This window comes from Aotus nancymaae, unplaced genomic scaffold, assembly GCF_030222135.1.
Source record: "Aotus nancymaae isolate 86718 unplaced genomic scaffold, 86718_ANA_hifiasm-v0.15.2.pri h1tg000043l, whole genome shotgun sequence".
NCBI lineage: Eukaryota > Metazoa > Chordata > Mammalia > Primates > Aotidae > Aotus > Aotus nancymaae.
Window position 1 is genome coordinate 4026051 of NW_026988457.1, and position 14059 is coordinate 4040109.

The following is a 14059-nucleotide window of genomic DNA, read 5'->3' on the forward strand; positions in this document are numbered from 1 at the left end:
TCGAAATACACAATCAACCCGTAACCAGCTCTATGACCTTGGACAAGTTGTTTAACTGGATTTAGTTTCTTCGTAAGATAAAGAAGTCTAGAGGTGTGTAAGGACACCTGCAGGTTAAAAAAAAAACAATAACAAGCAAAACCAAGAAAGCCTTGGTCATAATTCCAATGCACCACCCTAGACAGCCTTTCCTGGGCTTCCGTAAGAAACGAGTTTATACCAATAAGATTTCACACCACTGCTGCCACGGCGACTGCCCTCCCCGTGCAGAGCTCTAGAAATGTTTTCTCTTTTCCTTTTCCTTCTGGCCGTCTATTTGTCTCTGGACTGGCAAGGAGAGGGACAACTGCAGCGCCCAGGAGCGGAGGCCGAGCGCGCCGGTGCCCGCAGGAAGCCTCGCCCAGCGCGGACCGCACCCTCCCGCGGCGCCCCTGGAGAGTCCGCCCGTCGCTGGGCCGCCAGCCGCGCGCGCCCCCGGCGTGGGAGGAGCGCGGCAAGTAGGGGCGGGGCTAGCGACTCCCGCAGCCAATCGGGGCGGCGGCGCGTCCTGGGGGTCCGCGGCTCGCCGGGCGCGCACGGGGCGGGGCTCCGCTTGACCGTGGCGGTCGCCGGGCAGCTTAGCCTGGGCGCAGCGAGCGCAGGGAGCGCAGGCGGCGGCGGCAGCACCGGGTCCCCGCGGCTCCAGGGCTCGGCGCAGCGAAGTAGCTTCGGGCGGTGGCAACCACGGCGGCGGCGCCCGGGCGATGCTGCGGGTCTCGTCGGGCGCCGGTGTCCTGGCCTTTTCCTCAGGTACCCAGCCCGGATCGCCCCTCGCCCTGGGGAACCGCAGCGCCCGGGAGGCGGCTTTGTGAGGCTGTGGGCTCCGTCGCCCGGGCGGTGGGCCGGGGAGCGGGTGGGTGGGGCCGGGCGGGGCTGTGCGGCCGGGGCCGCCTTCCCTCGGAGGAAGAGGGTGGGGGCTGAGGGAAGCGGGCGGGGGTGGGAACGCTGTCTCTGGGCCGCAGCTGATGGCATCCCCGGGCTCTGTCCTCCTCCTGTCTCTGTGTGGGTTCGAAGAGGTTTTGTTCCAGGAGAAAGTTTGATGCCCAGACTTGAGGAGCCAGACTCGGGGGTCCCTGAGGTCCGCGCCTTTGAAGAGGCAGCCCACCCTGCCGTGTGAGCCCGTGCCCTGCGTGTAGGCTCGTGAGAAGCCGTACCCGAGCAGCGTTCCAGACACGGGAACTTCCTTGAGAAAATTCCTCTGTGGGAATCCCCCTGGGGGGGATCTTTGTGGAGACGGCACCCAGAGCCGGCATAGTGTGAAAACAGTGCAGCAGGTAGTCAGTGGCCCCATGTTATCTCTGCGTAGAGTGGACTCGACCGAGGTCTATGCTCTAAGAGCTTCAAAAATTTAAATCTACCTTGCTGTCTAATCAAAGATCCCCAAACACTAGTGTGTCCAAGGTGCCGATAATTACTCTGTCGATTCTTTAGCGTTTTCTTATTCCCGATGCTTTCAGTCGACTTTTGCAGTTTTGGAAAGGGTTCTAAGGAGCGTACCAAAGTGGTTCGAAGTTATGGCTCACCTCTCAGGGTGATAGCCCAATGCAAAGAATACAGAACACATTGTCTGTCCCCTCGAAGATGGGAGAAAGTTTCAGCCTTCAAAGCAAGATAGATTAGGTGAGGATTATTTGCTTTACAAAACTTCCTCCAATGCAGAGAAGTGATGGTTAGAGTTTTACACAAGATTGAGGAACCCATCGATCATAAAGCGGCTCAGGGTAGAGGTAGTAACATGAAATATCTTATAGTCTTGCCATTAAGCAAATCTCAACAAATGTATGGTAAATTCTATTTCATTCTCACTGATCACATGTGGATTCTCATATTTACATTTTTCTTTATTATCAAGATGTATTCCTACCGTAAGACAACTCCATAATTCCCTTGAAACACCTTAGCCAAGGCCATTTTGTGGTCTATATGATTTACTCCCATGCTAAAAATCGTATCTGTAAAAACATTTACATTTAAGGGGATTTCCTTAGAGGCAACACAGTAGTGTCCACACATTGAACACATTCTATTCGCCAGACACATTACTAGGTGTGGGCATATATTATTTTAATTCTCACAATCACTCTAAGGAGGTACTATTATTAGTTTCCCCATTTTTTGAGTGTAAAGAGTTCAGGTAATTTTACCAAGATTATTGGGCAAGTAAGTGATAGAGGCAGGATTTGAACCTGGATCTGTTTGACTTCCTGTCCATGCTCTATGCTGTCTCCCAGTTCTTGAGAGTTGCCCCCATTGTAATGCAGTGGTGTCATATGCTAGCTCTACTGGCCTGGTACATCAGACCCCATTACAGAGTGTTTTTTTCCCTCTGGGAACACCACCCCCTGCCCCTCCGCCGCCACGGTGTGCACGTGTACTGAAGGGCCACATTGGTGCTCCCCAGACTCTCCCCACCCCATCTCCAGCATGTAAATCAGATGGAAATACCCAGTCATGTAAACCCACCTCATTCATTCACATAAGATGGCCCCAGAATACAGGTAACCAAGTGTTTCCCTCACTGGCACGTAAGGAGCAGTCTCTACTCTCCATCATCCAAGTCTATTTTAGCTCTGCATATGGAAGTACACCCCATCAGTTGGCAACAACACATCCCCTGCAGCATTCACACTGGCACACTTGTTCTCCTGTACCAACTGTCAGAGAATTTCCAACCCAGGCCAGTCTACCTAAAAGGAAAGACTGAAATGAAGTCACTGGGGAAAGTGGTATTAGTTCAGGGAATCCCTGAATTCTCAGTGCAGACCAGAAAGGAGATTAACATAGGGCCCTAGTAACAGAAAGCAGGCCTTCTGTATAGTGGGAAATACCACATATATGGTGTAGTCTATTTTTAACACTATTGAAATATGTGTTCACCATATAAAGCTCTACCTGTTGTCTTTGTGGTGGATATAGCCACACTCTTATTCCTGATTTGATACTCACTTCTACATTAAAGCAGTTGTTGCTTGGCTGAATAGTATCAAAAACTGATGGCACAGTTGTGACACAGTAAGTTTTGAAGCTGTGCCTAAAAATTATTTCTATTATAATCTATATCCATTGTTTTATAATTTCTCTTCCCCAGAGGGGTGTGTATATGTATGTGTATTCTCTTTTTGGTATGGTTTTTAACTGTCTCTGGTTCCAAAATAATTTGCTGTAGTAAGTTTTTTAAAAAAGTTCATTTTTGAGCTGTGACCATATGCTGCCTGGAAACATATCCTTATAGTTGGCATTTTATTCATGTTACTCTTGTTCTAAGAATCTCAAAGTCCCATATGCATGCTTTGAGATTTCAAATGGACTCTTCTGTCTAAGTATTTCACTCCATTCTTGGTAGCAGTAGTAAGGTTTGAGTTTAGAATACAGATCCAGCACCTCCCTTCTAATATCTCTAAACTGCCAAAAATCAAAGCAGCACCCACTAAAGTTGGGAAAGTAAAACAGGCTTTCTTATCATCGCGCTCTTACATCAGAATGGGACACATGCCCAAAACATTGTTAGAAATAAAAGTGAATAGACTTTTTTAAGTGACTAGTGATCTGCAAAACTATACCAAATTATTGAAATTGTAGTTTGTCTAAAGTTGTGCCTTTGCAATACCCTATTAACTTAAAACTGCCTAGAATCAACAAACTTCTACTCTCTATTCTGTTCTTTTTCTAAAAGTTCTTATCAACTGGCAATCCATCTTTATTTCTATATTTCATCAAGTCAAAAATGCCATCAGTTGTAAGATAATAGCATTATTTTTCTGCTGTACACAAAGAGAAAATACTGCCAATTTTATTATGACATTCCACTTTAAGGATATTCTTCCATGATAATGCATGAATAGGTTACACTAGTCTCTCACTGCTTTCAAGTTTTCTTCATCTCTTCCTTGGGTTTGGTACTTTTTCCTGCCAGTCTTATTGGTAGCATTGCTTGGGGTGTGATGGACAACCCTCTTGCATGAATCTCAGTAACAAACTATAACATAGCTTCATTAACTCCTGTGTTTCCTTATTCAGTCTGGCAAAGCATTTGGATCTTGCTTTGTAAAATGATATAGAAATGCCAAATAAAGACAAATGTTTCCTTTAGTAATAGAACATTTATGTCACACTGCTGTTTCGGTGCCTTCATGCATACACAGTAATGTCTCCTTGCGGTGCCAAATGATAGTGTAATCTTTTTGAAAACATTTCAGTGGCAATTAAACAGAACACGTGCAGTGCCAACAATGCCCATAACTCAGTAGAAGTGAAAACAAAATGAATAGCTGTGACCAAGTTGATGCATGTGTAGGGACATGACAGTTGTGCTGTGAGTACTGCAAAGTTGTCAGTAATTTTAATATGCCATAAATATTAAGACATATCTTGATTTCAGGGATGTTAAAATGTGAAAAAGGAATCTTATCAATGAAATATGCTAAGCTCTGTTCACTTAGTTTCATGATCCCTAACCTGATTACATTTTTTATGTATGCATTCATCCATTCCTTCCTCCAGTCATTCATGATATTAGACTTCAAGCTATAGGAGGGCAAGGACTTTTTCTGTCTTTTGTTCTCTACTATATACCAATTACATAAGACAATCTGTTACACATAGTAAACCTGCTCAATAAAATATCTGTAGAATGAGTGAGTAAATATCCTCCATGGAAGCCATGGAGACAAATTGAGTAGCTCACTACCCTCCTGCTGATTAGAATACATATTCTTAAAATTATGACATTGACAGAAATGCCAAATGTGAAAAAGGGGAGCAGGCCAGCATGCAGTCCTTGATTTAATTTATAGAGTCTTATTTCAAATATGCCATTACAAAGCTAGTTTAGGATAGAAAAAAAATTCTATATATATTTTATTCATTTGATCACTGAAGGAATATATAACAAGTTATATTTTGGTTCTCTTGTATGATCTAAAGTCATTAATTTCTTGAACTCTATACTTAGTCCAATTTTACATACTTGTCCTATTGTACATTTAACGTCTACCAGAATTAACAGGGAAATGTCTATACCTTCAGTAGGCCTCTCAGAAGCAAAACTCAGTGCTTGTGACCTTGCCTGGAAATACATCCCTAAGAATATATATATCTACTCAGGTACATTGCCCTAAAGTCCATTTTTTAACCCCCCCAAAATGGCCATCTTTACATTCTGACATGTTACAAAGAAAAATTTAAAAAAGAAAAAAACCTTGCTGGGCAACACAGATCTCCATCTGCCAGTGTCTCTGCTTCCCCACTGCTGCCACCTGCCCTAGCAGAGTGCACTTTTAGACCAAGGACAGGAAGCTAGATGAAGATGCCAGCAGAAGGAATGGCACAGAAACTAGCTTAGCAACCTCTCTGAAGCAGTCTCAGGATCTAAAGCCAATTAGCATTGCCCAAATAACCCCATACTCAGTGTAACAGCTAGACTTGCAAAGACACACCCAGCTTCCGGTCCAGTGAAATGTGGCCTCTCTGAACCCGTATCTAACAGATTGAGGTAACTAGTGGGTTTCCAGCCTGCTAGCTCAGGGGGAGAAGATGATGTGGGCAGAGTGTCATTACTGCCTGTCCCCAAGTACAGTGAAGCAATGTGGCATGGTGGTGGGTGCTGTGAAGCGACATGGTAGCTAGAGCTTGCTCTTTCATATAGTGGAAAATAATTATTAAGTCTTTTTGGTTATTCACTAAAGGAACTTACATATAATTGTTTTTATTAAGTATTGTTAACATGGGCCAGACGAGGTAATGTAAACAACAAAGTTGTAAACTTGTTTACTGAGCATAGAGGGTGGGATGAAAGAAAACCCAAATAATTTTAGCTGCCAATTCTATAATTATATGGGGTGTTTTAATGGTACCCAGGATTTGTGTTAGCTAGGTATGGTAAAATATGCAGACACAGAAATGACTGTCATGAAGGAAGTTTATTATATCCAGAGTCCCCTAGAAACGAGAAGTACAGCATGGCACACCACGCAGGGAACACAGAAGGAAGCAGCAGGATCAGGTAGGAGGCAGGGGGAGCAAGAAGAAGTGTGGGCAAGAGCCTTACTGTGATTTCCATGGGAAGGAATGAGCAAAGCAGGGTAAGCAGGTTTAGGATTGGTTAGTTTGCATCATTTTAGCAGGCTCTGAGGTACAGGGCTGTCTCAAGTTGTATGGTATGTAGCCCTGGGGTGATTAGGGAAGGAGAATGGTGGTCCAGAGTATGGGAGTCTGATAATAGAGCTGGTGGGGTGTGGGCTCTGACTTTGTTGGTTTGTATATGGAGAGCTGCTTGCAGGTGAGTCCTTTACCATGTGCAGGCATTGGCTAACCCTGGGAGGGGCAGTCCCTCCAGGCCAGCAAGGCTCCAAGAGGCCAAAACATCAGAATACAGAGAATAAAATTCATGGTGAATGCATGGGGAGTTTGGAAAAATGGTCAACTAATGAATTAAGCCTTATGTACACAATGGGGTATTCAGCCAAATGTGCAGTAATGCCTAGTTCGGGCTCTGACACATGGTACTCGGTAAACATTAATTAAATCTGAGTTGTGGTGCCAGATGGTCCAACCATGCTAAAACTCAGTTCTTGAGATACTGAAGTCAGGTGTGCATTGTTTATCTTGAGAGAAAGAAAAAAGTGAGAAACCTACACTATGTAAAGGATACCCAGATGAAGGATGAACCCCACTCAGGACAAAAATGAGGAAAAACACTTGACTCTTGTAAAACATTTGTGAACCCTTAAGCAAGTATGGTTTTAGCTATAAAGTCTTAAAATCTATAAGATAATTATGTGTCTAGGGTAATTCCTCATCCTCTGTGGATTTGGAATACAAAGAAAAATAAGGAAATATGAAGGCTACGTGCAACTTTTTAAAAGCGTGTTTCTCAGAGTAAAATTGAAATTGCAAGTGAATTGTGTGTTGCAAATTTTGTGCTCAGAAGTAGGCTTCTAAATGGGAGTTACTCAAAATAGCATAAAACATACTTTTCTTCTTGACTACATGTCAGTATTAATCAAATGATCAGATGACATATACATACACATGAAATGATACTAGAGAAAGTTACATGAAGGTAATTAACAGAATATGTGTTAGTGGCAAGCTTAGTCATAGGACATTTAAAATGTACCTGTATTAACTCTGATGGACATGGGGATAGACTCAGCATTGCTTATCATGATGAATGGTGGGAGTGCATGAAGGTGGGAGTGTAAGGGCTCACTGCTAGGTAAATTGAATGACCTGTTGCTATGGTCAGCCTCATGACTTTTCTTTATGTGGTTGGTTAATGATTATAGCACCTTTAAGGTCCTGTGACTTAGAATCTTGACCATGCACGTTAAGAAATATTAATGAAAACATAAGCAAGAGGTCAGTCTAATAATCTAAGAAGAGAATTCCTTCACAGCAGAAACTCTGAGATTGCCCTCTGCTTACAGCTGCTTTCACCTTGTAACTTTACACACATCTCCCCTGCATTATGTGGGAGCTTGTCCATGTTGATGGAAATTGTATTAATGTATTGCTGGAGCACAGCTGCTCTCCCATTGTGTTTCCAAACTGACATCATAACTCTTAAAGTGGCAGTGTTAGCCTCAACTGGCTGATGAAACATTTCTGCCTGGCTAATGGTGTTGAACTGGGTTTGGAGTTGGTTAGGGCAATCATTGGCTTTATCCATGCTTCACTCTTAAGACATATTTTTCAATCTAGGCTTTCATGTCTTCTAACCTCAGTTCCATACACAAATAAGGTCCATATACATGTAGAGTATTAGTCAAATGAGATAATATGCAGAAATAGTCTCAGGCCCTCGCTTTCCTGGAGGCTTTTGTTTGTGTCGATGCTTATAAGTGAAACCTCGTAATAGTGAGGTGGTGGTGGGTGAAGGGGGCAGGTGAACAGCCTTCCTGGAGCTGTTCTAAGTTTGTGCACTCTGTTTTAGCTTTAACCTTCATGAATTTGAATTGCACTCATTTGGTGGGAAGAGGCATATCCTCCTTATTGTTTTAGCCCTAGAGCCTAGCCTTGTGCCTGCTAGTGGTAGGAGCTTAATGTGTATCAGTTGAATTTTAAAACATTGGTTGATTGGTTAACACAAGAATTCTCAACTTCTTTGGCTTAAAAATTCCTATAAATTATGAATAAAAGTCCTTACAAAATACTCTATAATCTGATAGTTAAATGATCTAGAAGAAAGAATCAAGAACATAAAAACTGCTTTTTTTAATAAATAGAAATCACAAAGATGAACTGGCATTAACAAAATATCAATTACAAATGACTATTACTAAAATTCTATGATATTGGACTGAAAACTAGACAGATTAAAAATAAATAGAAATTCTGTATTTTGATTATTTAATGAACTTAATGTAAAGCATACAAATGAACAATAGCACCTTGAAAAAAGGATGAATTACTTAATGAAGTTTGCAAGACCAATAGAGTAGCAGTTCTAAGAAGTAAAAACGTAAGAAAGAGACTAATATATTTTTGGTCATAACCAAATAGTCCAATAAATTTCAGATAGGCCATAGTGTTAAATGTTGGTGGGGAGGTGGTGAGGTGGGGAAAGAAAGAAAACAAAGTAATGTATCCCAGATGTGGAAGCAATTAATATTTTTCTGAATATTTATGACATCTTACAAAAGATGGGTGCATTGGAATGAAGGAAACTGAAAAGCATATAAATAATGTAATAAGACAATTCCGAAAGGCAAAGTGACAAATGAAAAAACATGGCTGATGAAAACTATGGAAGATATGTAAAGATTTGAGATTATTATGGGAGATGTGGCATGAGTACTCAGAATCTGGTTCATGGTGGCTGAGGGAGGTGAGCAGATATTTGGGACCTGGAAATACAAATGGAAGGTCCAAACCACAAAACATACACATTTATTGCCACCTCTTTCAGATGTAGCTTGTGCTTTGGCAAAAGTCAGATGTGATTTGGAAAGTTGAAATTCTGAGTCTGCTGACTTTTTCATTTGTTGAACTAGTAAAACAAAAATAACAATAAGAATCCTTGAACCACCACTAAAGAAGGTAAACTGTAGGGATTTTATTCAGAACCCACTGAGACAGAAATTAATGTTAGGATTTTCTTATTTTACTTTGGTGTCTTTCCAGACAGTAGAGACAAATTCAACAAGTCTTTAGTCTAGACACAGAGACACTGGTAGCACATTAGATAGTGTCTCTACCTTCATTATATCTCTTAAAAATACATTTATCCAAAACAGTATTAAAGGTTTTGAAATTCAATCTCCATCGCCAAGAAATGTTCACTTCAGCATTGTTTTTCTTACTTCTGTGAGAGCTGGAGGTTAAAACTCTTAGGGCATGGAAATGGAGAATGACTTTTCTGTCCATCAAAAGTATTAAAATAGAGGCTGGGCACGGTAGCTCATGCCTGTACTCTTGGCACTTTGGGAGGCTGAGGTGGGCGGATCACCTGAGGTCAGGAGTTTGAGACCAGCCTGGCCAACATGGTGAAACCCTGTCTCTACTAAAAATACAAACATTAGCCAGACGTGGAGGCGTGTGCCAATAGCATCAGCTACATGGGAGGCCGAGGCAGGATAATTGCTTGAACTCATGAGGTGGAGGTGCAGTAAGCCAAGATTGCACCATTGCACTCCAGCCTGGTAACGGAGTGAATCTCCATCTCAAAAAAAAAGGCATCGAATAGGGGCCAAGAAGTCCTTGGAGTCATAGCTGTATTATATTGGATATGGTTTTGAATGGAAAGATCTTCAGCTTCCACTCGTCTGGACTTGCTTTCCCTCATACACAGAATGAGGAAAGAATCAGTGACTGTTGAAGGGTATATGGTTGGTATCACCCTGGGGGCTTTACCTTCTCCCCTTATATCATTTAATCTCCACAGTAGCCCCCCTATGTGGTATACCCCGTTACTGTCTTTATTTTACAGATAGCAAACTGAAGAACAGAGAGGTGAGGTATTTTCCCAATAGTCACCCTAATAGGCAGTGAAGAAGAATCGAGTGTCTTCAGAATTATGTATTTAAGCATTTGATATGTGCTTACAAACTCATTTTTGAGTTAAACTCTTTCATTCAGTGAAAGAGAAGTTGATGAGCGGTTACAAAAGCAAGGTTCTATGTCGTTTTCATAGCTGGATGTTTCCGTGTGTTTATGTAGGCGTACATCATATGCCCATGGCCTGTGTTTCACATCCCTCTGTCTTGGCTTCCTTCCTTGTCTGTAAAATAGGTCCGTTCATTTCCACTGGACAGGTTTGTTCTGAGTTTGCAAGATAATCTGTATAAAGTATCTTGTGCATTAAAGGTACACTTGTTATTTTTGCTTTTGTTGCTTTGGGAAATTAATGTAACGGTCTAGTGAAAGCCACAGGCATTTTTATCTCTCAAATTTAGCCCAGCCATGTCCATTGCTATGGTACCCACCCCACCCTAGCTGTTCAACATCGCACATCCACAGGAGCTTCCTTAATGGTCCTCATAAGTCCAGTCTAGAATCCTGTCTTCTCCACCAGGACCTGTGTTTTCTTCCTTACATGAAGTGACTAGATGAGTGGGAAGCAGAAGTAGGAAAGGAAGCACTTCAAAAGGAAGGAGGCAGAGCACAGAGCGGCTTTATTCTCTGCAGAAGGTTGCACCCACTCAGCAGAACAGTGGAATTAAATCCACCAGAAGTAGAACACGAGGAAAGTTTCCAGTCAACACTATGATGCCAAGATTGGGTAACTATCATCTTCATTTGCTATCCTTTGAGTCCTGGATGTATTATCAAGTAAGAAGAAAACCATAGGCAACCTCTAGTTTACTGTTCAAGCACTAACAAAATAGAGTGTATGTAATCACAGGCTCCATAAGATCTTATGTAGTTAGCATATCTTAAACATTCTTGCAAATATACTGCAGCCAGTGAAGCCTGCATTGCATCTTCCTGACCTTTCCTTAAGAGATCCTGGGGCAGCCACTAGGAGGTTTTAGAAATCAATTACCAAATTGCTCTTTTATTCTCAGAGGTCCAACACTACAGTTGTGTGACACCTAATTAACACATTTTAAAATACACTAAATGCATTTTTTAGTGTGAATACCTTATTAAAATATGTTTTTACTCTTCAAGCAATATGTGTTCAATGTAGAAAAATGTAAATATTTAGGTAAACAAATAGAAGAAAATGGAAATGATCCACAATCCTACCTCCTAAATATAATCACTATTTGCATTTTTAAATATTTCTTCCCAGATGTCTTTTTTCACCTGTAATATTGTTTACAAAAATTGGATCATTTAATATACAGTTTTACAAGCTGTGTTCTTCACATAGGACAACTTATCCCAACTATCTTTCCATGATAGTAAATCATTACACAGAATTTTTTTTTTTTTTTTTTTTTTTTTTTTTGAGACGGAGTTTCGCAATCTTGTTACCCAGGCTGGAGTGCAATGGCGTGATCTCGGCTCACCGCAACCTCCGCCTCCTGGGTTCAGGCAATTCTCCTGCCTCAGCCTCCTGAGTAGCTGGGATTACAGGCACGCGCCACCATGCCCAGCTAATTTTTTTTGTATTAGTAGAGACGGGGTTTCACCGTGTTGACCAGGATGGTCTCGATCTCTTGACCTCGTGATCCACCCGTCTCGGCCTCCCAAAGTGCCGGGATTACAGGCTTGAGCCACCACGCCCGGCATTACACAGAATTTTACATAGATTGAAGGCATCAGACCTTGGTTCTTGTGTTTTGAGACACTGGAAAAGCCTCTACTCATTCCCTAGGCTAAGGACTTTTTCCATCTCTACATAAGGCATACTCCTTGTCTCGTGGAGTTTTCAAATTACTGAAGCTTGGTTCCACCTGCTAAGTGAGAGCTCTATATCTGGACCCCTATATTTGCCCAGTATTCTTATCATCAGGAGCCTCCCACTATTTTCATGATCTACAAGGGGTTTCTGAGTTATCCTGGTGGTTCTGACATGGAAGTGCAAATGAGCTTTTTTTGCCTTGCATCTTCTATAGATGAATGTCAGGAGACATACAACCTTGCCAACTGGCCTCTTAAAACCAAGCCCATCTGCCGATAAAAACTACCGTTCAGAATACTGATACCCTCTTCATCCTGTAATTGCCATTTCTACAGCTGGCTCTCAATTATCACTTCTCCTGGGAGCCAAGATGCCAAACATAATTGAAACTCACAGATAATAACCAAACTTCATTAATAGTTCAAATCTCCTTCCCATCAATCATTTAACTGGAGCTGCTCACAAATGAACTGGTTCAAGTTTTTTCCTTTTATTTCCCCGTGATCAGGCCCTGTTTCAGAGCCTAATAAGCAATGAGGTAACCAAAATTTGATTGCCAGAGGGACAGGCAGAGCAGCGTGTCTTGAGTATGTCAGTCTGAAACCACCATGACTGAACTGTGTGTGATGAGTATGAAGCAAGATGTTGTATACCAATGGAATCAGACACTGTTCCTTCTTGGTTCTTTACCCAAATACTTTACCCACAACGCATATCTTGCATTTTACTAACTAGGGTCTCCAAAAGCCCATCAGAGCTCTTCAAACATGTTTCAACTAAGTGATGTTCTTTTTGTTTTTATACTGTCTTGAGCTGTTCTTTCCTCAGTCTACCTGAGGAAAGCCCATCAGAGCTCTTCAAACATGTTTCAACTAAGTGATGTTCTTTTTGTTTTTATACTGTCTTGAGCTGTTCTTTCCTCAGTCTACCTCCATCTTACCTCCACTTTCCTGCAAGCCAAAAATATATACATACATATGTGTGTGTATTTTATATATATATATATATAACAATGTGTATATAGTGTATATATACACATTTTAAAAATCAAAGTCATCATCCTCTAGCCTCAAATGTTTTCATTCTCTTACCTTCCCCACTGTGGAGCACTGAGCCGCAAACCCATTAGTTGCCACCTGTATGTGTGGTAGGCCAGCCTCCTTTCCACCCCGTCCAATGAAGGACTGCTGCTTCACCTCTTTAGCCCCCTCTCCACCTGTTTCTTCCTTCCCCAGCATAAAATCTCAGTTGCCAGATCCAGTCTTCTTTCAGTGTTTCCATTTTTGTTCTCCCCCTTTCTTTACTTTTGTACTATGCCTTTTTTTTTATTCCCCTGACGTTTTTGTTCTCTCATCAAGGCTATGGGATGTATTTGAAAGAACAAACTTTAAGATCCTGGTATTTTCTGTGACCATCGTACTGTTAAAGTTTCCTAAAACAGCACTATTTTTTTTCCTTAAAGGAAGTCATTCTGTGCTTTTCAAGGCCCTCATGCAGCTAATTGGGTTGTAACTATAAGAAAGGGTTACTGCCCTCTGGTTATATCATAGATATATCATAGAAGGGCTGTTTTGATTTAGGCATTGCAAAGCACTCATTTCTGACCATGTTCTCTCCATCTTTGCTTTATGAGTGGTTTATGCCTCAGAGGTAGTGGTGATTCAGGCCCTGGGGAACTGCTCCAGCCTATTTGAATAAGCTATCAATAACATTAAAAGCCTTCACAGACACTGGTTTGCCAGCACTTAGAGGCTAGTGCAAATTGGATGAGTGCCTTGTTGGTGTTTTCAGTTCCTCCTCAGTATTTGTTAAACAGTTGAAGTATTTGTCAGAAATGTCAGTTGGACACAAATGCATGATATACACTTTTAATTGTTTTTTTTTATTGAAACTGTGGAACTTGATTTCTTGTTGGATTGTCCTTAGCACTGGAAAGAACACTGGAAGTGTTGAAAAGAAATTATATGTGAATTACTCTCATTTAGTAGAAGACAGTCAAAGCTGGCACAGACTCTTGAGCTTTCAGCCAGGGTTGAGTGCTGAAGACTGCTAATGAGGAGGCAGAAAGAGCAGGAGCCCAGAATCTGTGCCCTCCTCCCGTCTTCACCCAATGAAGTGCCCCAGCCCCACTGACCCAGCAAGGGAGTGATGCCAGCTGGATCTTAGACTAGAAAACAAGAAACACAATTCAAAGCCAGCATGGGCCTGGGGAAAACGGCCACAGTACCA

The 14059-nt window shown here is 41.9% G+C and overlaps 1 protein-coding gene across 1 annotated transcript in view; it reads left to right on the plus strand.

The window, feature by feature from the left end:
• The first annotated feature begins 736 nt into the window (after positions 1-736).
• The window catches only part of FRY (FRY microtubule binding protein), a 455382-nt gene continuing 442059 nt past the window's right edge, over positions 737-14059 (plus strand). Inside the window, exon 1 of the mRNA XM_064361739.1 lies at positions 737-789. The gene's annotated coding sequence lies outside the window, so the exon portion shown is untranslated. The remainder of the gene's footprint in view (positions 790-14059) is intronic.